The sequence below is a fragment of the Macaca fascicularis genome, chromosome 3 (genome assembly GCF_037993035.2).
Source record: "Macaca fascicularis isolate 582-1 chromosome 3, T2T-MFA8v1.1".
Classification (NCBI taxonomy): Eukaryota; Metazoa; Chordata; class Mammalia; order Primates; family Cercopithecidae; genus Macaca; species Macaca fascicularis.
The window spans coordinates 129,986,041-130,010,393 of NC_088377.1; the positions used below are offsets into that span (position 1 = coordinate 129,986,041).

At 38.6% G+C, this 24,353-nt stretch overlaps 1 long non-coding RNA gene across 1 annotated transcript; it reads right to left on the reverse strand.

The window, feature by feature from the left end:
• Window positions 1–54: 54 nt before the first annotated feature.
• LOC135969906 (uncharacterized) lies at window positions 55–22,396 on the reverse strand. Its single transcript, XR_010585260.2, has 5 exons — window positions 22,274–22,396; window positions 18,728–18,785; window positions 13,771–13,959; window positions 1,843–1,950; window positions 55–237 (listed from the first exon to the last, which is right to left on the reverse strand). It is a non-coding gene; the product is annotated as an uncharacterized lncRNA (long non-coding RNA).
• Window positions 22,397–24,353: the final 1,957 nt, after the last annotated feature.

Here is a 24,353-nt window from a genome sequence, read left to right on the forward strand (position 1 = left end):
AGTTAAAACATCAGCTTTGTCCAGGCAGAAAATTAAAACATCAGGAAAAATTAATTGCTTTCAGTGAGTTTTTATTAAAAAGTCCTTTTGAGAATATGATCTCTGTCCCATTCTTGCAATTTGTCCTTTCTGTTGGAGCCTTAGTTGTCTCCTGCCTTGAGGCAATCTGCTACTGACTTATTGAAGGACACATCTCATGTCGAACAGGCAACGGCTTGAGGAAGAGTAAGAATAGGCCTGCATAGAAGCAAGAAAAGGAGACCAGGCTGATGTGTGAAGGGATAAAACAGTCAAGGGAGTTATCATATTTTGTTGCCCAATTGCTGGCAGAAGATGAATCAACAAGTAGGCAGTCATCTTTAACTGGTGATCGAGTGGTGGAGGCTGGTGGATAAGTCAGGGAGGCTGGAGCGCTTACACACCTGTGTGAGGTGAGCATTGGGACTCATTCCAGAAACAACCACGAAGGGCTTTCTGGAGACGCTGAGACACTGAGGCACCCTTGAGACAAAATTATGAACTGCTAGGCAAAATCCACCATGAGCCTTCACCACTAAAACTAAGATTGACAGATGATCAGGGTTCGATGGCATCAGCTGCTTTAAAACAAGAAATATAAAAAATTCAGGGAACATGAGAACACAGTGCATGTAGAAAGATTTTGTCATTTTCATTAAAAGCATCACATCAACTTAGTAATGCTTACAGACTTACAGGAAAAGCCATGGTGGAGTTTCACAGGTGAGGATTGTGAAGAAATCTACTCACAGCAGTTAAATGACCACTTTTCCATATGCCCATTTAAACTCCTTGTGTGTCCCTTTCTTTATCTGAAATCACAACCGTGTTGTACGTGGTTTTGCCTACTTCATATTAAGCATTTAATTTATTCCTCATAACACCTTGAGAGGTGGGTATTATTAACCTTAATTAACAGGTGAAGTGGCAGTTTAGAGAAGTTAAGTCATTTGCCTAAAATCACATAAGCAGTCCTAGATACACCAGGATCTCTATTTCAATTCCTGTACTCTTTCTAGTATCCTGATCCTGAAAAGCAGACACCAGCTCTCTGAGGCCTCTTTTAGCTCCAAAATTCCATGACTTTTATGGGCTCTGTATTTTTAAAAACGTGTCTGGTTCTTAAATGTTTTCTTCTTGGAAAGGTTTTATCAGAGGCAAAGAAGCCACCAAGGGGGCCTATTTCCCTTTCCGCACCACCTCTTGTATCTTTCTGTCCCCACCAGTTTAGAAGACCTGGAGATGAGTTCCAAATACCTATTCTAGATAAATGTTTTAATCCAGAAGCTTTCTCAGGAAAGAACCACAGACGGCAAGCTGACTTTGGGAAAAGAGAATTCAGACTAACGCTGAAAGGACCAGAGCTGACTAGGAACAGTCCAGATCTAGTGGCCTTTTATGAGTGAGAATAGAGCTCTATGGGTTTACAGGTTAAGTGAGATGATACACCTGGGAAGAGGTCACCCAAATATCTTCCATATCCAGTCAGTCCATCACATGGACAGCAGATGAGCTCTGAAAAAAAAAAAAAACAGACCATGTCACTTCCTGGCTGAAATATCTCCATGGGACTTCAGCAACTTTTAGGATAATCCAAAATTCCAAGCACAGCCTCTAGGCTCCTCCAGAACTTTATCCCTCTTACCGTTCCCAGCCCTACCTCTAAACCCATGCTTATATTCACCTCTTACTGGAATTCCTGCTTTTTTCAAAAAAGTTGTTGGCTGCTTGTTTTTGCCCCTTTCATAATGTGAAATTCCCCCAGCCAGCAAGATCCAGACTAAAGTCACCACCTCTCTAAGGACCTCCATCCTTTAATCCTACCTCTAGGAAGATGAGCTACTTTGAGTTATTATTCCATTTCTCTGTCTCCACCATAAGTCTACATCTTCTAAATCCGTAACTTGTTTGTTTTCTTGTCATGGTGCCAAACTCATAGTAGGTGTTCAATGAGTGTTCATGTGAATGCAACAGTGTTAGAGTTAGTCAAAATGATGTAATAAGAAGGAATTAGGACATGCATTTGATTGCACTTTGTCTTCTTTGCTTCATCCCCTCCAACTCCTTGGCTCTATTTTGGTATTGGTTTATTTGCATTAAAATGAATTAATATTGGTTGATTTGTGGTAGAATTTATTATTTTCTTTATGTTTCATATGAGTCAGGGACTGGCATGTCTATCCTTTATATAAACACTACAAATCTCTCTGCACATATGAAAGCACCCATCTCATGCACTTACAAGTAGGTGTTCATCAACAAAGTCCTGCCTTCTGCAATCTAACAAACTCTCTTGTACTTTCTCCTCCTAACCTATGATGAGCATTCAGGGATGGTTTCCTAACTTAGGCAACTCACCTGCTCTGTGTCCAGTCACTTGAGGTTCAATTGCTAAATGGTTTCCAAAGATATCATGGGTCAACGAGGCTAAGACATAGATGGGAGAATGCTAAAGAAAATTCCTCCTCCATCCTGGTCATGCCCCAGGACTTTTTTGTTCCCTTTCAGGTTATACTTTTCTTTTTTTTTTTTTTGAGACGGAGTCTGGCTCTGTCACCCAGGCTGGAGTACAGTGGCCGGATCTCAGCTCACTGCAAGCTCCGCCTCCCGGGTTCACGCCATTCTCCTGCCTCAGCCTCCCGCGTAGCTGGGACTACAGGCGCCCGCCACCTCGCCCGGCTAATTTTTTTTTTTTTGTATTTTTTAGTAGAGACGGGGTTTCACTGGGTTATCCAGGATGGTCTCGATCTCCTGACCTCATGATCCGCCCGTCTCGGCCTCCCAAAGTGCTGGGATTACAGGCTTGAGCCACCGCGCCCGGCCTCAGGTTATACTTTTCAATTCTGTAGCAGCTCTCTGGAATTAATCCCCTGACTTTTTTACTGCCTATGCCCAATATAGGATTAGGCAGCGAACATTCGCAGCCAGACCAGCTGAGGAAGAACACAGATGATGAGATTTATAGATAAAATAGGAGGCAGGCCAGTGGAGGGAGGTGAGGTGGGCCCAATGTGCACAGACAGACACAACTTAGCAGGGACCCTCACATTACATACCTACATGCAGAGGTGGGCCCATTACTAGGCAAACATGAACATCAATTGTTTGTAGAGAGCACAATTTGCTGCTTCTGCTTAAAGAAGAGTATATATGGAGTCTATAGGCCTACTTGTTAGAGTCAAGGCTCAGCTTTCTCACTATGAAATCTTGAGTGAATCATTTAATTTTCCAGGTCTTAGTTTCCTCATCTATAATATGGGTACACACCTCATGGGATTGCTATGAAGACTAAATGTGATAATACAAGAAAAGTGCTTAGCACAAAGTTTAGCAAGGAGTAGTGGTCCAAAAATTTTAGCCATCATCACCATCGTTATCATCAACATTACTATGATTGGCTTAAGACTCAAATTAGGTCAAGTAACTTGCAAAGAGAACATTTTCAACTAGGAAAATACCCCCAATCTTTTAGTTACTGGGAGTATAAGATTTCTCTTGAAATATGTTGAGAATTAAAAATATATTCAGACTATTTCACATTTTGAGGGCACTATTCACAAAACTGTGGCTACTGTGAAGAACAACTAGTGTCCCAAATCTGCTTGTTATTGTTGTGTAAGAAGGCAGCTGATATTTACAGACTTCTCCCTTTTGAGTCATCTCAACTGGTCTGGCTATGAATGAATATTGCCTAATGCTGTCTTTGGGGGTAGCCAATCGATGTAATATGGACTAGAGGCTCTAGGACCTCTCCTCAGGCAAAGACAAAAACATCTTATTTCTTTTGCACCCCCCGTGATGCAGAACACAGAATGGATACCTAAGACAAATGAAGAATCCTGAGAACTCTGCTGCTTGCTCAGGCTGCTCAGAGAAAAAGCATGTAGCTTTGCTGTTATGATAACCTAAGTTTGAGTCCTTCTCCACCAAGTATTAGTAGACGTACAACCTCAGATGTTTAGCTTCTCTGCAACTGGGTGACATGACTTACCTTGTAAAACTGTGGCACTGAGTGATTTGACATTCTTAGCACAGGGCCCGACATATATGAGATGCTTAGCAAACTGTAGGATTTTTTTTGTTTACCCCTTTCTCCCTTCTGGGTAAGAAAATAAGGCAGAATGAGAGATGGAGAAAATTACCCCTCTGGGATGCAATTCAAAAAATGACCATTTAGATAGGGAGAGGAGCCAAAATAGTCTAGAGGGTTATTTTAGAACAGGATATGGGCTCTCAATTCAAGAAAAATGATCTGTGTAAAGCCACGTAGCCTATCTTGAGAAACATTTTTGGGGGGAAACTTTCTTTTTCTGGCAAACATTTAAAAACTGTTGCTTTTACATTAAAAGCCAAGATAAAACTATTTTCAAAGTACAGTGTTGGCTCACTGAGTGATGGTGGGGTCTATGCTTAGTATATGGGCTCCATAAATATTAATGAAGGGCCCAGATAACAGATAATAATGGTAGTGGTGCTGGACTAGTTCTCATGCCTTATGTTTTCACCCAGAGGGGTTGGCTATGATTTCATGTTTAAAGGACTGGACTTCACTAGAAAACATATCAGGCAGTGTGATGTATGTCTTCCTACTTCTAACAATGAGATCTATGCAAACTCACAGTCATTCACATATACACACAAACTGAAATCAGTAAAAGCTGAATTTACACAAGTGTTTATTTTGTGTTGAAGATACATTTTTGCCACAGGGACTACATGTTTTGCCTTAATTTGATTATTTTGCTGGTATGTCTAGACACATTGGTGTCTCAGAAAAGCAGCTATTATCCCCAGTTTTTCCCCAAAGTTTCTCATATTTTCCAGCCACAGTAACTCCTGCTTCACCTCTCCCCACACTCATATATGACACTCTCAGTTTGCCTGTCCTATTTATTCACAAGACTATGTATATGTTCTATTAGCAATGGACTAAGAACTTTTAAATCTATATATGCATGTGTCTTCCTGGCACACACTTTCACATGTACATAAGACTGGATATATTCACTGTCTGCTGCTGGGCAAGGGGTGGGGTCTCATGTCCAGGCTGAATGGGGATGAACCACCTCACATCTTTGACTTGTATTCACATTACATGGTCCATAGGAATCATGTAGCTGTTTTGTAATATAAACTCCAAAGCAAATCCAGTATGTAGACTTGCCTGTAAACTACCCAAAAGTCACTGTGCCCACACAAAATAGGTCAGAACCACAGCATTATAACTGAAAATCACAGATAAACTTAAAGAAATGGCCAGGCATGGTGGCTTACACCTGTAATCCCAGCACTTTGGGAGGCTGAGGTGGGCAGATCACCTGAGGCCAGGAGTTCTAGACCAGCCTGGCCAACATGGCAAAACCCTGTCTCTACTAAAACTACAAAAATTAGATGGGAGTGGTGGTGCACGCCTGTAATCCCAGCTACTTGGGAGACTGAGGCAGGAGAATCACTTGTACCTAGGAGGTGGAGGTTGTAGTGAGCCGAGATTGCACCACTGCATTCCAGCCTGGGTGACAGAGAAAGACTCCATCTCATAAAAAGAAAAATAATAATCAACAATTCTACTTTTTAACAGCAAATAATAATGAAAATCCAGGAACCATAAAGACAATTAACTTACAAAATAATCATCTGAATATTGCATGACTTTTCCTTCAAGAAGAATCTTACATAGTAATTATTTTTCTGTACCATGGAAAGGCAGGAAATAAATATATAAACATCATTACCTTATATATTTAAAAACCCCATCCCATGGATGCATTCATGATGAATATCATTGATATCTCTTTCTAAAAGACAACAAAAGAACACCACACATCAAAATTTCAGATACGCATTATCTTCAAATCAACAAGTCTACTTTTAGAAATTTATCCTAAAGATGTCATAAAAATGTACACATGTGTATTCCCAAGTATGTAAGTTGCAGAGTACTTTTTAATAATGAAGAAAACCACCACCCTATAATAAATACTAAGAAACCATTTGACAGAATAATGTAGAACACAGTTATGGGCATGGGTATTTGGATGTTTCCAAATAAAAAAGGAGGATTTTTGAAAGAATATATTATGTTTATGTCTATGCATGTTTATGTGCATACATGCATAGCAAAAATATGTAGAAAGATTAAATGGGCTATCACTGGGTGGTAAGATTAAAAGTTATTTTCACTTACCTCTTTATACCTTTTTGCACTGTAAAAACTTATTTAAATTTGGGGGGAAACACACAACAATAGTGGGCACACACATATTAATGCCAAGTAGGAATATATTAAAAGTCAACCCTCCCCAATACACATGTACAGGTCACTGGGGATTGATGATCTCTCTAATGTCAGTAAGAGGAGCTGAGTCGTCAGGAGAGTAGGGGTGAAAGTGAAAAGTGGTGTGTTCCTTAAGGCATATGAAATCCAGGAGAGTGTGCCCATGTACCACATGCCCACTATATCCAAAATTGCATTTACTCTTCAACCAAGTGAAATATTCAATGCAGCTCATTTAGCATTTCATTGCAAAAAAATGAAGCAGGCACAGAAACTAAATATAATGCTTTATTCTTTCTCTCTTACTTTGATCCCTCCTTTCCTTCCTTCTTTCTTTCTTTCTTTCTCTCTTTCCTCGTCTCTCTCTTTCTTCCTTTCTTCAGATTTCAAATTCCTTATAAGCTGTCATATGGCCAAACCACCCCTGGAGAAAGTGGCAAGCTGACATTTTTAAATTTAAAAGTTGCCTTATTTCCTCTGCATTCTGGTCCTGGAAATGGAGTAAGTTTGCTTTGCACACCCTTGGCTGCAGGGGTGATCAGCATTCTGTCTGTTCTTCCCAAAATTTCTGCAAGCATCTCCCATCTGAGATGCTGCATTATTTCCAATGTGCCTTAGACTCAGACACTCCACCAGGCATATGACGGACCAGTTAAGCTTCATAACAAGCAGAGCTAGGACATGTAGATTTTATTTAAAAGGACACATGACTATCTATTCAAAATGAAATGTTGTCATCCTGGTCAGGCCTGGATCCAATCTGTGTTGGAGAACATGAAAGAACTTCTGGCTACAACAATGAATCATCATACGCTAATATAACCTAGTCAGGTACACTGCTATTTCTTGCCATTTTCTTTTTTATCCTGTGAAGGTTGTCATCATTTCACACACATTTTGCAATGCTAAGGGTAGTTCCATTACTGCCTATCTTGTAGGGATGGGGAAGCAAAAGCACTTTATAACTGTGTTTCAACAATTTTGAATTTACTTCCCCAAATCTCTTTCTAACTCTATCCTCTATGTGTCTTTTTTCTTTACATATAAATATGATGTCTTTCTCTGTGACACACAAACATACAAAGTCTGGACAAATAGCCAGGGAGTTGGGAGTTCTATTCCATTTGAATTTTGAAAATGGAATTGGTAAACTCAAAATATGACTCTTTCGAAGCAATTTGGAGACAAGGCATCACTAGACTAATGGGATGTAGGTAAAGCAACAACTAACCTGAAATGTTAGAAACCCCCAAGTCTCTGGAATTGCCACCACTCACGGATCCCAGAAAGTCCAGCCCACACACCTTCAACCGTGAGACAAGATGGCCGATACAAGGAGAGACCGTTGCTTGTGGTGCCGTTAGGTTGTTTATGGTGTTGTTTACATGTTTTAAACAGCATAGCTATTAATGAGATTATGTTATGAGATGCTCATTTCCTTCTATATTATTGCTGTGACACTCAGTAACAAACGAGAAACACTCAAATACACAGTAACTACATATGCAATTGGATTCTACAGACATTCTCCCTTCTTTCAGAAGGAAATTTCTGTTACTTTCACTTCTCAGGTATGTCACAATGAGTTTGAGAAATAAAAAGGAGAAAATACCTCTCAAAAGAACAAATAGCGCATACCACGAATTAACAGAGCAATAGTAATTGGCAACAACATCCACAGATATTAACCTGCAGTGCTGAGCCACGCAGAAACGAGTGAGATTAGTTCCATTTCAGTTACAATAACAACAGGAACCAGGCCCACATGTTTGTATCTTAGTGGAAGCAAAGGACAGATTGCAAAGCAAGTCTAGATTCAATGATCAGACAGGATGGAGCCCTGCTTCCGAAAATCAAAATGAAATAATTGCCAGTGGCAGCTTACACTGGGTTCTAAGAGTTAGGAGGCAAATATTTTTGCAAAAAGAACCATGGGGAAGCAAAATGAAAATAAATTGCTACAGGTTCTAGGCATTCTCTGTGCTTGGGCCCTGGCTGTCTTATACACAATTTTCAGAAAAATGGATGGTTCCGAAGCAAAACAAAACAAAATGGAACACATCAAGGGGCAATTTTTGCATGGCCCCGAGTAAAACAATTCAGATCTCCCAAGCTGGTGTCTATGGTTTAATAAAGGATTTAAAATATGCCTTGCAATATTTCTAATTCCTTCTACAATTGAGTCAAGAGACAAAGAACCAAAGTTGTAAAAGAATGTTCTAAATGAATACTATACTGGAAAATAGAAATCAAAAGTGGGAACTTTAAAAATTGAATGTTTGTTTAGCTTTTATACCACCCTAAAACAAGCAACCCTGGTCTGTTCACTTGGATTTGATTTGAGAATTTGAGATCTGCCTCTCCTACCTCTGCTAAATTAATCCCACTCCTCCTTCCACTCCCACTCATGAGTCTTTATGACTTCCTCCCTCTTTTACACCCAAATGCAGAAGTGAAGTGTGAAAAGCTGTTTAAGTACTCTTACTGAGAAAGGAAACTATCTGGCCATTTTTTATATTCCATGATATTAAAGTAATTCATCTGCGTTTGCACTAATGACAGTAAATCTCTCTTGCTGACAAGCTGTGGTCAATTATCCTTTCTACAGCCTTTTAAATACAAAGCAGTAGGAAGTGCGTCAGTGTTGGAAACTTGTGGCTTGCTTATTCAAACAAAACAGCCAACCAGCTTAAGTAGCTCCCTCAAAAATGCATCACCTTGCTGCTAGACCCCAAACAGCTCTCCCAAGGGCGTGCAAACACTGGGAACTTCCGCTGGAATTTACATGTATGAAGGAAATGGTTTAAATAAAGTGGTATGCTATTTATCCCTATAATGAGTAGTTTAACAGTGACAATTAGAAAGGAAATTCTACAAGCCAGGACTCCAGTTACTTATTACTGCCACTGAAAGTCAATTAAAGTATCTAACTAATTACAGGGATTGGGATCATCTGTCATCTGGCAAATCATATTAGAGGGAAGAGGGCCTTGGTTTGTTTTTGAAAGTATGTGATCTAGTCTCCAGCATGCTGGTTAATTTTCAGACAAGGGAGTGAATGAGGGGTCTTGCCCCACACATCTGCAGATCTGTTCACCTAGGAAGCTCCAGAAATGTTAACTGTACTTCCATCCAACCTCAGCTGCTATACAAAGAGCAGGAGTTGGCCAGGAGATGGATGGAGAGAGATCCACTCTGCCAGACCAATCATTCACCCAGAACATTGTTCTTCAACTCAAGAGTGTATAGTGATTCCTTGTAGCCTCCTACAGCAAGTTCTCACTCCTTTGCCCACTCCCAAGCCTGCTCTCCTACCATTCCCCAGTGCTTCCATCAATCATCTCCGTCAGCTGTTTCACAAATATTATCATCATGACTTAAATCCCATCTGTTCGTTTACTCAGCCTGTTAGTTAAGATGCATTCTACCCCTCTCTTCTGCGTATCCAAACTCTTTTCACCCTTAAAGGCTCAGTTCTGGTCCTGATTCCTCCTTAATGCAGAATCCAATACCAGATCTTTCCTTCTGTACACTGCCTATGGGCTTTTGGCTTCTTCATTCAATGGTTCTCAGATTGTGAACGGGTTACATCTTAAGTCTTTGCTTCCTGCCCAGCATCTGGGATACATTTACACCCCCAAAGTGGTAACCCCCTGATTCTTGGTCTCTGTTATTACTGCATTTAGTCTCATGTTTAGTAAAGTGCCTTAATCGGACCTAGCTAGCATTCTTTTGTTAAATTTAATTTGGCCTGAAGCACCTCCTTATGTATTTGAAGTCCAACCTGAAGGTTTCTCCATACATAGTGAACCTAACTGGATGTGTAAACAGACTGTAATTTACTTTTGCACCAATCACTGAGTTTTGGCCATTCAAAGGCAGTCAGCAATTCAAACTGTGCTCACATAAGACAAATGCCAAGATGTAACCAAAATCTGGCTGCTTCTGTACCTCACTTTCCTTTTTCTGTACAGAAATCCTCTCCAACCACATAGCAGTGTGGATTCTATCTGAACCTATTCTGGTTCAGGGGGCTGCCTAATTTGCAAAGCATTCTTTGCTCAATCGAATTCTGTTAAATTTAATTTGTCTTAAGTTTTGCTTTTAACACCTTCATTTGTTCACTCCTTCACTCATTCAGCACATGTTTAGAATGGCTTCTTACACCAAGACACTTCAACAATGACTTCTAAGTCTGCGTCCTGGGCATCCTCTCCTACCACATGGCCTCAGTGGGAAGATGCATTTGCTCATACCACCAAGAACAAATCAAGGAGTCTCTTAATGCTCACTGATCCTTCTTTGCCAACACTTACAGGGAAATAGCTATAAAAGCACTTACAAATATTAAAAAATTGAGCTCTCACCCCTCAGCTTCACACAGCTCTCCCCAGAGCAGTCCCAGAGCAAACCAGGAGACAAAGAGGGGAAAATATTTTCAAATGATCTTCTGAATGATTTCAGAGCTTACATAAGGTTCAAGTTTAGTTCAAGGGATGGGCAAAAGTTGGGTCAGCCAGCTATGCTAGGGTCAGCCAGACACTGGGGTCAGCCGGCCATGTTTGGGTTGAAGCAAGAACATTTTTGTACTTCACATCCCAAGACAGATATTGGAATTTTAGCTTTCCTTCTTGCAATTTCTTTATGTTTTAATAGCCCATTTCACTGTGGCATGACACTTCCCAGAGGATCTATTTTCTCACTCTTCCCATTCCTGGCATGTGCTTTGGCATCTTATGTTCTGCACTTGTGGTGTTTAGACTTTGTATCTCCACTAGCATTTGTCTCCAATACATTGTTTGTGGAAAAATGAACATACTGCATGCGTCCAAGGAAACTGAGTAGGAAGAAACAAGAAACCTGACCAATGTGAAAATGCACAAAATTTTTTCATTAAAGCTTCTTACCATTTTCTGCAGGAAATATTGCCCATAACAAAGCATTGAAAATGGAATATTCTCAGGCATCAAACATAAAGGCGGGTTTGATAGGTTCAACAACAGATCATATCACAAAGGACTGCTTAAAACTATTCAATGCTCCACCTCTCTGACAGTACTCACCACATTGCATCGAAACTATTGCATTTTCCTTGCAACTACCACACTAAAAGAATTAAGAGTATAGAGCTGTATGTCTTCCTGGTGCCTAGCATGGTGTCTGGCACCCAATAGGCCCCAGTAAATATTTGTATTTGGTTATATAAGTACCATGTTCTAGGTACAGAGGTTTCAAAATGCCCAGATACATAGTAGCCATCTTCAAGAAATTCAAATCCTAGTGCTGTGATTCCCAAGCCTGAGTGGTCTTCAGAACTGCTCACAAAGCTGTAAAAGTACAGATTTCCAAGACTCATCTCCAGAGATGCTAATTCAATAGGTCTACATAAGGGCTCAGAATTCTATATTTTTAATAAGTTTACCAGGCATCTCTAATTATCAGGTAAATTGGGAATCATTGGTCTAGAGGGTAATAATAAAGCCTTGTTTTTACACCTCTTTTCCTACACTAAAGTATTTTCATATCCATTATCTCACTTGATTGTTACTCTCTGAGGGGGGTAACATAACCTGCAGGTTACAAATGTGGAAGTGAAGCCACGAGAGTTTACAAAGTTGGTGAATTCAGAGCCTGAATTTGCACCCAGGATTTCCATCCAAAAGCTCAATAGTGTTTCTATCTCACCATCCTTCCTGAGAGTGATGACCCAGGTTAGCTCTTTTGAATAAATAGTAACAAACCACAGGTCATGTTACGTGAACAGCCAGTATGTTTGAGTCCCTCTCTTAGGTTCTTTGGGAGAGATGAAGTAAAATGAAAATACTGCCTTCTCCCCCAACCCGTCCCCGAGAATGACACCGGAGAGATAACAATTATGGCGACAGATCCTCTCAGTGATAGCAAACAATGAAGGTTATTTCCTTATAGGTACATTTGACATGGAAAATACTAACAAAGTCAATTCGAATGGGTGCAATAAGCCTGGTTCATGTGTCACATGGTCCTTTGGTAGAGACTACACAGTGAAGCCAACAGCAAACCAAATGCAATTCTTCAACTGAACGTGGTTCATTAATTCAGTGCTCTCGCTTCTCTCCGAGTTGTTACCTCCTAGCCCACTTTGCTTTACTCTACCATCTGCAGTGTGGCTGAGATAACTCATTGAAGGATTTATCCCACTATTATAATCCAATATGACATTAACAGGGCATTTTATAGCAGACATGAAAATTCCAGCTGCCTTTCTGGATTAGTAACACAGCAAGTTTCATTTTGCAATTACAAACTACAAGAGAGCAATGCCAGCAAAAGGCACCTCCATTTTCTATGCCGGTACATGACCTGCAGTTTTCCCTGCCACCTCCCTGACAGGAAGAGGCCAGAGGTCCAATAGTGTGGACACAGAGCTATGTCATCATTCAAGGACATGTCCCTTCAGGCTGGGAGACACACAGTGAGGCTCCATGAAGCATTCAGAGGACTTGTGCTGACAATAAGAAAATAGGAGACAAGCCACTAAAAAAAGAACCAGAAAGAAATGAAAGTTTTTAGTCTTTGATCTCTTGTAAATTCTGCTTGGAAGTGTTTCTGGGCAGAAGAACATCTCATCAAGGTTTTTTTGTTTTCACTCTTCTATGTGGTGGTACCAGGTATTACCAGAGGAAGTTAGGGAGGGAAGATGGAAAAGACAAATGTTCCTAGCCATTTTTCAGAGCACTGACATTCAGGGAAAATGACTGACAGCTTTTGTTTCCTTATACTCACAACTGGACATTAACAACTCTGAAAGGTTAGTATCCAGACAAAAGTGGCATTCTATGATAACTCTCCCTTTATGGTCTCCTGGGTTGGGATTTTATGGCCTAATCATACTAAAATCAGATTTCACTGGGCCCACTGAATTATACACACACACATACAAGTTCAGACCACCTTTTAAGTAATCACTCTGGGAAGCTACATGCTTGATGGGAACCTCCTTCTTTTAAAATGAGCATTATGGTCAATGGCATATTCATTCAGCCATGGAATATGTATTTACTGACATCTATTATTACAAGGTCCAGGGCAAGTTGCCACTGCTAAGATGAGATGAGGCAGCAAAGGCAGCCAAGGATCATCCTGAGTAGGTGCAATTTGGAACACCCCACAGAGAGGAGTCCAGCTGCAGCCCACACTGTGCTTACTTCCCACTGGATGTAGATGAAAGCAGGGGAATGGGGGATGGAGGCTATAGTAGCTCCCGAAATCTGTATGGGGCAAGTCTGAGATTTGAAGACTGAATCACATTACTTCTAATATAACAGTTTCTCTTTTTCTGTGATCAGTGTTATTCATGGACATTTCTTTAGTAACAAATGTTATATCCAAAGGCATGGAATAAATGACTTTTATGTTGGTGTGGTATTGTCTCTGAGCTCTAGCATTTTTAGTGGAGTGAAGTACATTTTGAAATAAACAAAAACAAGGTATCTTACCAGGATAGGAACCACGAAAGCAGATCTAAGTGACCCTGCATATCTAAAAGAATGGTTTTTGTGGGCCAGACGGCTCTCAAGGGGAGCCAATGAGGTTGCCAACTTTACTGCCTCTGGGCCAGCTACCTTAGTACCTCCATTAGGAGCTCTCATTGTCCTTGTAAAGATCTGCAGTTACAGTCATTCATCCTTCAAAAGAAGAGGACATAGAGACCTTAAGTAAAATGTCTTGCAAGCTAGGTGATCCACATTTTATGGTTTTTGTAAAACTTGTGGCCATTATAGTCTTGATTTAATCTTGGTTTTAGGTCTTCACCACAAACTGAGCATTGTTTTTACATAACCATCTGCTCTGTAAGCAGAGCGTTTTCAGTCTGCTGTGTTAAAGGCCTGAGCATTGTTTTAAAGAACTTTCTGCTGGAAAGCCTCAGCTGAGACATCCCTTGGCCTGGTTTCTGCTGCTAAGCCTCACAGCCTGCGTAAGCACACAGATTAATTATTTAAACAGGGCCCTGGACATATTGAACCCTTCTATGTAGCAACTTCAATGTATTATGTGTTCTTTAACATCAGTTTTAACTTACTCAGCTCTTTAAGAAGGGTCAAGATATGCCTGTTGATTACATTATTGGTACTTTGAGTGTTTTCCGTGGGATGTTTATGGGGATGTCATTATTGCATGCCTTTAAAGATGTCTGTTTAGCAAAATTTCCCATGTCTTTTTGAGATGAAAAAGCAATTAATGCAATCTCTCTAATATTCTTAATATGTCTAATATTATTAATAGCAACAAATAAAGTTTAGCTTGTACAACTGAACAACAAACTGGTCAAAGTATCCCCCAAAAGAAATAAAAATCTGATAATTTTTTAAGAAACAAATTTAATTAAAACATTATTCTGTAATTCTGCTACAAAATGAGTTTGATTTTTAAAACATGTCTGAAAATGACAGTATCCTCTTAAATACTGTTCTCTAGAGATAATCATTTTTAGGATCATGATCTTAGTGAAATATGTGGTTGATTTCTATTTTTATTGACACTGTATTGTAGTGTAGTATAGTGTATGTGTGTATGTGTTGTGATTCCTCCACAAAGAACCAATGTATTAGTGACAATTTTGAATGTAAGAAAATGTTTTATTTCTTTACTGGTGAAAATTTAAAAAGACATCTCTGTAGCAGGGTATTGGTCAAATAATCTACTAGTTAAACAAGGGTAGAATTTTTTTTTCAAAATATTGTTACAAATTTTTATTTGGAGGGAGGGATTAATTTTGGGGATTTTTAGAAATAGTCTGAAATGATGTGAAATGAGGTCTGGTACATAAAGTAGACCATCAAACCTGATAATAACATTTTGGGGGATTTGTAACTATAATGAAGAGACCCATTTTCCTTCTGGCCCTGCGACGATTCTACCGAAGAGAAATTTTGAAAATGTGCGGAGAAAGGGTAGTGCCAGCAGAATACACAACACACGTGTCCTCATGCATGACTGCCTCAGAGGCGGCTATCGTTTGAACTTAAAGAGTATGAGATATTTACTTACAAATCATCAGTTCAAAACAGAATGGGAGAGGTCATGTTTAAAATATCTGTCAGTCAAAGCTGAGAAGCATTATTTTTTTTTTTTAAATAAAAATGCTTTTTTTGCAACTGATATCAAAGTAAAATTATTCTAAGAGCACATCTTGGGCAAAGAATCTTAAGTGCTTTTCATTTTTTGGATTAAAAAGAATTCCACACACCCAAAATTCCTCTGTATGCCTGAGAGATTAATTTATGCCTGAGAGAGTTTCTCACAACTTTAGGCAATGTCAGTGAAGTCATTATGAGGTTAATCAAAAATTTTAATGCAAGAGACATATGACATAGGAAAATGTATGTACATGCTACAGTTAAGTAAGAAGTGCTTTTTTAAGACATAAGTAACTGAGTTGTCCATTAAAACTAAAAATAGAAACTCCTGGAATCTTGATAAAGTCTGGTTTTAAAAGAAGTTGACTCTTAGTTGTCTTCATGATTAGTACATTTATCTGTTCAGTTAAATCTAAAGAAATTCTGTCTGAATATATCCATTTTTAATTTTACAACTTATTGTGGGTTTAATGGACCCTAAACAAGCCACATATATTTAAATGTATAATTTAATAAGTTTTGCCTTATGTAAACATCCATGAAGCCATCACTGCAATCAGAATAATGAACACATCCATCACCTTCCAAAGTTTCTTCATGACTCTTCATAATCCTTTCCTCCCCATGAATCCCTCCTTTCCCAGACAACCACTGCTTGGCTTTCTATCACTATGAATTCTGTTAATATAGAATTTTATGTAAATAGAAACATGCAATATACTATACTCTCTTTTGCCTGGCTTCTTTCACTAGGTATAATTATTTTGAGAATCACACATGTTGTGTGTTATCAGTCCTTTATTCTTTATTACAGATAATTCTACTTATTCCTAGTATTCCAGATATTCCTATTTATTCCTTCTTATTTCATCATATGGATGTGCCAGAGTTTGTTTATCCATTTACCTGTTGATGGCCATTTGGGATGTTCCAGTTTTTGATTATTATGAATAAAGCTGCTGGGAACATTTATGTACAAATCTTTGTATAAACATGCACTTTCTTTTCTCTTGGGTCATAGGTGAATGTATTTTTAACTTCTTAAGAAATTGCCAAATTGTTTTCCAAAGCAGTTGTGCCATTTTCCATTCCCACTAGGGGTGTGAGAGAGTTCTAATGACCATATTTATATAACTGACCTATGTCACAATCTTCTCATTTAAACAGATATTAAGCATTTTTATTTTTTTATCTTGTTGACTGACAGAGAAATGACTTGATTGTCCCTAAATTGAATCACTTATACCTTACTAACACAAAGATAAGTCTTTTCCAGTGACCCAGTGCCATCTCTCCAGACAGCCCACCTTGCCTGTTTTCCCTGTTCTGCCTCCCTCTCTCTCCTTTCAGTCATTACTTTTGCTTGAGGAATTCTCATGAAAAATAACCCTGAAATAAAGGGATAAATGGAGAGAGAGAAAAAGTAAAGTCGGTAGAGACTGGATAGGGTTGCAAAGTCAAGGAGCGTAGTTGGGTAAGTTGCTGTTTAGTTGATGTATTCATTAGGATTGGGTTCACCTTTATGTGAGAGATAACCAAAAACAGCAGTTGCTAAAATAGAAATGTATTTTTCTCTCTCATCAGAAAAGTTCAGGGCACTAAACGGCAACTATGGAATCCTTTGAGTTCTACGCCCTGTCATTCCCTGGGTGTGACTCTTACCATCATGATCTGTGGTAGCTTGTCCCCAAAGTTGGCCCTGACAATTCCTCTCTGTACTATATGCATAAGCTCCCCCAACTTCTTCTTATGGGTGACTGTTTTGACTACTAGAATATAGTGAAAATGATATTATAAGGCTTCCAAGGTCAGGCCTTAAAAGAATTAACAGCATTACTTCTTGCCCTTTGGAACTCTCTCACCATGTGAGGAGCCTCCACCATGTGGAGAAAAACTGAGGCACTCTGGTTGACAGCCCCAACTGCAAGTCAGCCCCAAGTGTCAGCTATGTGATTGGCCCACCTTAGATGTTCCTGTCTAGCCCCAGAAGAATACAGCCCCAAATGACATCACACAGAGAAGAAGAACTACCCAACTGAGTTCAGTCAACCCACAAAATCATAAGAAATAATAAAATCATTGCTTTGAATGACATGGCAATAAATAACCAAAACACATTCTAAGAACTGTGATTAGCCACGTGGTTACATGTGTGTAATCCCAGCATTTCAGGCAGCAGGATGGGTCGACGACAGCGGGTACACAGCCTCTTTTTAAAAGAAATATTCCAGAAATTGCCAAATTGTACTTCTTATGTTTCATTGGTCAGAACTCAATCATGTAGCCCTACCTAGCTTGTAGAGAAGCTTTTGTGTTTTTGTAGAGAAATTTTGTGTGTGTGTATATATATATATATATATATATATATATTTAAGTTCTGGGGTATATGTGCAGAATGTGCAGTTTTGTTACATAGGTATAGAACATTTAACTAGACATTGATGAACTCAGCTAAAAATTGGGGTTGTGTTAATTTGAGGGAAAAGGACAGGACAGCATTGGTATTTCGTGGGCAGTTGAAAGTGTCTGTCTTAGTTGTTTTTTTTGTTTGTTTTGTTTTGGTTTTTTTGTATGTAGTAAGATTAATTAGGGTTAGCACTGCTCAGAGGGGAATACATATTTCCTCAGAAACTCAGGTGGAAAACAATGCGAAGGAAAAAGTAACATTTTGAGCAAGAGAGAAATGGAAGAAATATCCATCAGAGGATGCCAAGTCAGCTTTGCTAGTGCCACCTATTGAGATTAAGGAAGCAAGTGCTAGGTTCAAATATAGAGAAACTAAGGTCTGGGAAATTCTGCTTTGGGAAATTCAATACGAAGTCAATGGTGAATAATAAAAGGCATTCCTGAGCAGCACCAAGGACCTAGTGTGAATTCGTGGGGCAATCAGTGAAGCTGTTTGGGGAATTATTTTAGTAATGATCAGAAAACAAAAGCAGACAGTGGGAGATACTTGGATTTGGGGATTGACAAGGTAAGAATGGAAGAAATTCATTTTAACAGACAATGCTGGCATAAAAAAATAGTGTGTGTATATATATAATTATATATTAAATTGCATATATAATATACAATTTAATATATAATGGTATATTATAGTATATATAATTATATATATAGTGTTTATAATATACAATTATATATATACTGTCTATATATATAATTTCACACATACCCAAATATATTTGTTGAAATAATTTACCTATTCAAAAAAATTAAAGAAATCAATAAGTTTAGTTTATCAACAAAAATAGCTAAAGATAATATCTATAATACCTATATAAAAAAATGAAGATCAGACGATATCCCAGCTTACCCCATCCTTGTTGTATGAACCCAGAAATGTCAACCTCAGTGAACTGCAGTTTCCACATCTATAAAATAGAGTTACATTTTCGATCTCAAAAGTTTCTTGTGGAGACTAAATAAACCAATATATGTGTAGTACCTGCAACCTAGTAGGCACTTAATAAGTGTAATCCTCTTCCTCCACTCCTTCCCCACAAAAACGCACTCTAAAAAGAAACTATGAAGTACTATTTACTGTGTATTAAAAAATGGTGTATCACTTAGTATAAGATTTACATTTTTAAAAATATGAGCAAAGAATTCATAGACTCTTGCAAGTTTGGTGCTAGAACAGTTCTGAGCTTATCTCATCCAATCCACTCCTTTCAAAACGGAGAAGATGAAACCTAGAAAGCTTACTTGGTTCACCCAAGATCATTCACCAAGATGGTGCAGAGATGAGCTAGAAACCTTGACCATCCCCCACCTCAACTGCCAATCATTACTTAATAGAAAAATGGACTACCAACACTTGTTCAGAGTCAAAATTATGTCATAGATGGAAACAGAAAAATTTAAAAAGAGACATACAATGATTTCCTCACAAAATTTTTACCAGTTACATCTAGTAGCCTAAAAGTATTAGCGCACAATCTTCTAGCCAACAAACTTAAATTCTTTACTGGAGGCTATTAAAACACTTGAGAGTAAATGTTAGAAGTAGATCCATAATCTTATTGAGTTTTTTAAATGAACAAAAGAAGAAAGTATTTATATACCTGGCTATGTGAAAATTAAAATTTCAGCCTGGTAAAAGACATCATAAATAAGAATTTTTTAAAATGAAGCAAGTTGGGAAAAAAATGACACTCTATATGACAGGCAGTGTACTGGTACATAGCAAACTATTATGAATCACCGGAAAAATATGAACACCCCAGGAGAAAATGGGCAAAGGATATGTACAAGCATGTCCCAGATAAAGAAATATATATAACCATTAAACAGAAGAAAAGAGTCTCACTAAAATTTAAAGAATCACACCTTAAAACAATGAGAGATATATTTACCTCTCAGATTACCAAAGATTAAAAAGAGTAATAATAATAATGATAAAGGAATAATAATATCTCATACCTTGGTTAGCATATAGGAAAGGGAGTTTTAAAAAATATATGCCTAGTATTGACATAACTTTCCTGAAGGGCAATTTGGCAATTTCTATGAAAAATTGTATAAAATTGTTGACTCAGAAATGCCATTGCCATGAATTTATCTTAGAAAAGTACTTGCTCAGATGCCTAAAGACATTTTTTAAAGATGTATATTGCAGACTGAGTTGTAATATAAAAAAACTAGGAAGTCAACAAAATGTCCACTCATTGATGAGTAGAAATAGAAGAAGGATGTGTTCATATGGCATGTTCTACTGTTTAAAACAAACAACAAAACAAACACAAGGTTGCTCTAAATGTATTACCTGGAAAAGTGCCAGTGACACATTAAGTTGAAAAGCAAGTTGTAAAGCAATATGTATAGGATGACCCTATTTTGTAAAAGGGGAAAGAAAGTATAGGTGTTTGAATACACATGGAAAAATGTCTTACTCAGAGTCCTTAACTGAAAGCAACAGAATTGAACAGAATCTAGCTTAGACCAAAAGGGATGGTTTGGCTCATGTCACTGGGAAACCATGGATGGAGCTGGCCGTAGAGGCAGCTGGATCTGGGGGTTCAGGTGATGTCTTCAGAGTTGTCTCTGCACCAACCCTGTTTCTCTCTGTGTTTTGTCCTCACTCTTTTCATTCCAGACAGCCACCTCCCTCATGTAACTAAAAAACTTCAGCCATTCATAAGCTGACTTCAGATCTTTCTAACAAAATGATCTGCGAAAGAAAGACATAGAATTTCCTACTAGCTCTAGCAGGAACCTCAGGGAGAACCCTGCCAGTTTGGTCCCCAAACCCTTCCCTGAGGCAGTAACTGGGGCCAGGGCCAGGGCTGATTCTCATCGGCCAGCAAAGCTCCTGCTTCAATCCTGAGAAGCAGTGGGGGCACAGAGTAGGGAGTGGTGGTTCCCCAAAGGCAGAAAGGATTCTGGGAAACAACATAAGTCCACTACTATTAATACGGTAATTTAAATAGGCAAATATGGGCCAGGTGCAGTGGCTCATGCCTGTAATCCCAGCACTTTGGGAGGCCAAGGCAGGTGGATTGCCTGAGGTCAGGAGTTTGAGACGAGCCTGGCCAACATGGTGAAACCCCATCTCTACTAAAAATACAAAAATTAGCTGGTGTGGTGGCACACATCTGTAATCCCAGCTACTCTGGAGGCTGAAGAACGAAAATTGCTTGAACCTGGGAGGTGGAGTTTGCAGTGAGCCAAGATCAGGCCACTGCACTCAGCCTAGACAACAGAGCCAGACTCTGTCTCAAAAATAAATGAATAAATAAATAAATAAATAAGCAAATATGGGGACTGTGGGAAACGGGATTTTTCAAAAAACCAAACTCCTACCAAATCTCTCCTTCTCATACACAGACACACACACACACACGCACACACACACACACATACATATACACACACATCTTTTACGTTATTTGATCAAAATGCAGCCCTGTGTTATTTCTGGACAATAAAGTGGTTAATTTCTTCTGGAAAGATACTGGAAAAGGAATTTTATTGAAGAGGCTGACTGGGCTTTTTCTGCGAGCAGAAACCCTGATTCTGTGAGATAAGTGGGGGAATACAAGCCTTGGCTGAATGCTGCCATGGCTCTGTGTGGGCTCGTTCTGGATCACTCCCCAATTCCAGGGGCAGGAGGACTCCAGGGCGGGGCCAGCCTCATGGCTCTGCTGTAGCCCTAGGACCTTCTGACAGCTGCTGAACAGGCTATAAATGTCCCCAGAATATATTTTCCTCTCCAGAAAGCAGTTAGTACACTCTCTACCACATTGGAAGCTGATTGCCTTCTTTTCCTCCTACAGGCATGTCAAAGAGAAACCAGAAATGCAAGACCTAACAGTTAAACTCATTAATTTGGATTCCACAAATCTAGAATTAGAGATAAATCAGATAGGAGCTATAATAAAGTTTCTGTGTTATCTCTAAATAAAAGATTTATTTTGCAAATTATAGGGTAAATAAGATTGCAGAGAAATGGGGAAAGCTATTTTTCAAGTACCATGCACTATTTCAGAAGCATTCATCAACAGGTAATCAGCTGATAAACCGATGACTCGTTGTAAAGCACTGTTATCTATTCAATCAAGTTTTTTTTTTAAAAAAAAAAACAGCTCTTCCATTGGACACTTTGTAGCCTAGTTCTTAGTTACTATAAATATTCTGAAAAGCATCTAAAAATGGTATAATTCAGAATGCTTTACTAATTCAGTTTACTGGAGAGTTTTTATTGTAGGATGGCTAAAATTACTTTTCAGATGCTATAGTGCTTTAAGAGCATTGGTTTCTGAGGTTCAAATTCAGGTTCTATTATTTAATGATCTCTTGGGCAAGCTGCTCACTCTGTGAGCCTGTTTTCTCGTTTTTGTAATGGGACAACAATACTCACCTTATGGAATTGTCGTTAGGATCCGGTTGGAAGTTTGGCACATAGTAATCCATCAATAAATATTATTCTTTAATCTTCTTAATCACATATTGTATTTTGAATGTGCCCAGCTCTCCTAAGACCCTAGACATTCAAAACAAATTTTTTTGGTTTAGTGAGAACAGAAATGGATAAGGACAGAATGGAGCTAGCCCTAACACACATGCTGGCCAAGTGCTTGACGAAACACCACTTTGTTCAGTACAGCAGGTCATGTCAACCCTGAGGAAAAAACTCATCATTCTGAATCAATCTGTCAACTTTAGTTCATTGATTTTACAGGATCTGTGGATTATTTTCTTTAAAGGAAGCAACCTTACTTACCATGTCATACCATTCCTATATTTAAAAAGCAAAACCAAAAAAACTCTCCGCCTCTCCTCCATAGAGTTAGGTGGCATTTTGATCTATTCAATCTTGGCAGAGTCCACCAGCATAGATTGTTCCCATTTCAACAACATTCTTGTGCATGTGACATGCAGTCAGTGCTTACCCACAAACCACACTGAGGGATGAGCTAGGAAATCAAGAGGCAGACCCAGCAACTTGGTAAAGTAGAATGAGTGTGGAGAAAATAGAACAAGTGACAAACTGGGGAAAAATATTTGGCACACGTTTAACAAGCAAAGTCTATAAAATTCTACTGTAAGAATGCAAACATTTAAAAGAGACTACAAGTTAATCAGAAATGTCAAACAATCCAACAGAAGAATAAACCTAGATTCTTCTCTGCCAAGTTACAAAAGAAATTCAAAAGGTCAAAAGCTTATGAAAAAAAGCTAAGCATCATCAGTAATCTGGGAAATTCAAGTGAAAGCAACAGTGGCTCACCAATTTTGACTGTGAGATTTGAAAAAGTTAAACAGACTGATAACATCTAATGCTAAGATTTTTAAATGTGTATTCTCTAACACCAATTTTATTCATTTTCTATTGCTGCAGTACCAAACTGATGGTTTGGTATTATCCTACAGTTTAGTAGATCAGAAGTCCCACAGAGTCTCACCGGGCTCAGATCAAGGTGTCAGACTGGGCTGTATCCCTTTCTGGAGGCTCTAGGGGGAATCTATTTCCTTGCCTTTTCCATTTCCTTGCCTTTCCCTTTTTTTTTTTTTTTTTTTTTTTTTTTTTGCCTTACAGAGGACACTGGCATTCCTGGCCTCCATCATGCATTGTTAAAGCCAGCGATGTTGCATCCCTCTGATCATTCTTCTGTAGTCACCTCTCCCTTTCTGACCACAGCTGGGACAGATTCTTTGCTTTTAATGATTCATGTGATTAGATTGGGCCCAACTAGATACTCCAGGATAATTCCCCCATCTCAAGTTCCTTAACTTTAATCACATCTGCAAATTCTCTGTGGCCATGTAAGGTAATATATTCATAGGCTCTCAGGATTAGGACATGGTTACGTCTGGGAGGAGGCTTTATTCTGCCTACCACACTAACGGTGAGAGGATGGCCTGTTTGTAGGACAGTATGGCAGTATATGCATTATCACTGACCCAGCAATTTGACACCTGAATATCTATCCCACAGAAACACTTGCACATGTACATAAAAATGTACATTCAAAGATGTTCATTGCAGCATCATTTGTGACAACAAGAGATTAAGACAAATCAAATATTCTTTGAAAAAGAGCGGTTAAATAAGTTATGATATGACCATATTATGTTACTAGGTAGCAGTTAAAAATACAGGTAGATCTCTATGAGCACATATGCAAAGACCTCTACAACACATTTTTAAAAAAATTTTTAAGTTTTATTTTAACTTTTAAGTTCAGGGATACAAGTGCAGGGGTACAAGTACGTAGGTAAACTTGTGTCATGGGGGTTTGTTGTACAGATTATTCTATCACCCAGGTATTAAGACTAGTACCCTTTAGTTGTTTTTCCTGATTCTCTCCTTCCTTCCACCCTCCAGCCTCTGAAAGGCCTCAGTGCATGACATATTGTTAAGTGAAAAAAAGAAAAGAAAAAAACAAGTTGAAGATAAACTATAATACAAATTTAAATTTATAGATTAAGAATTTAGA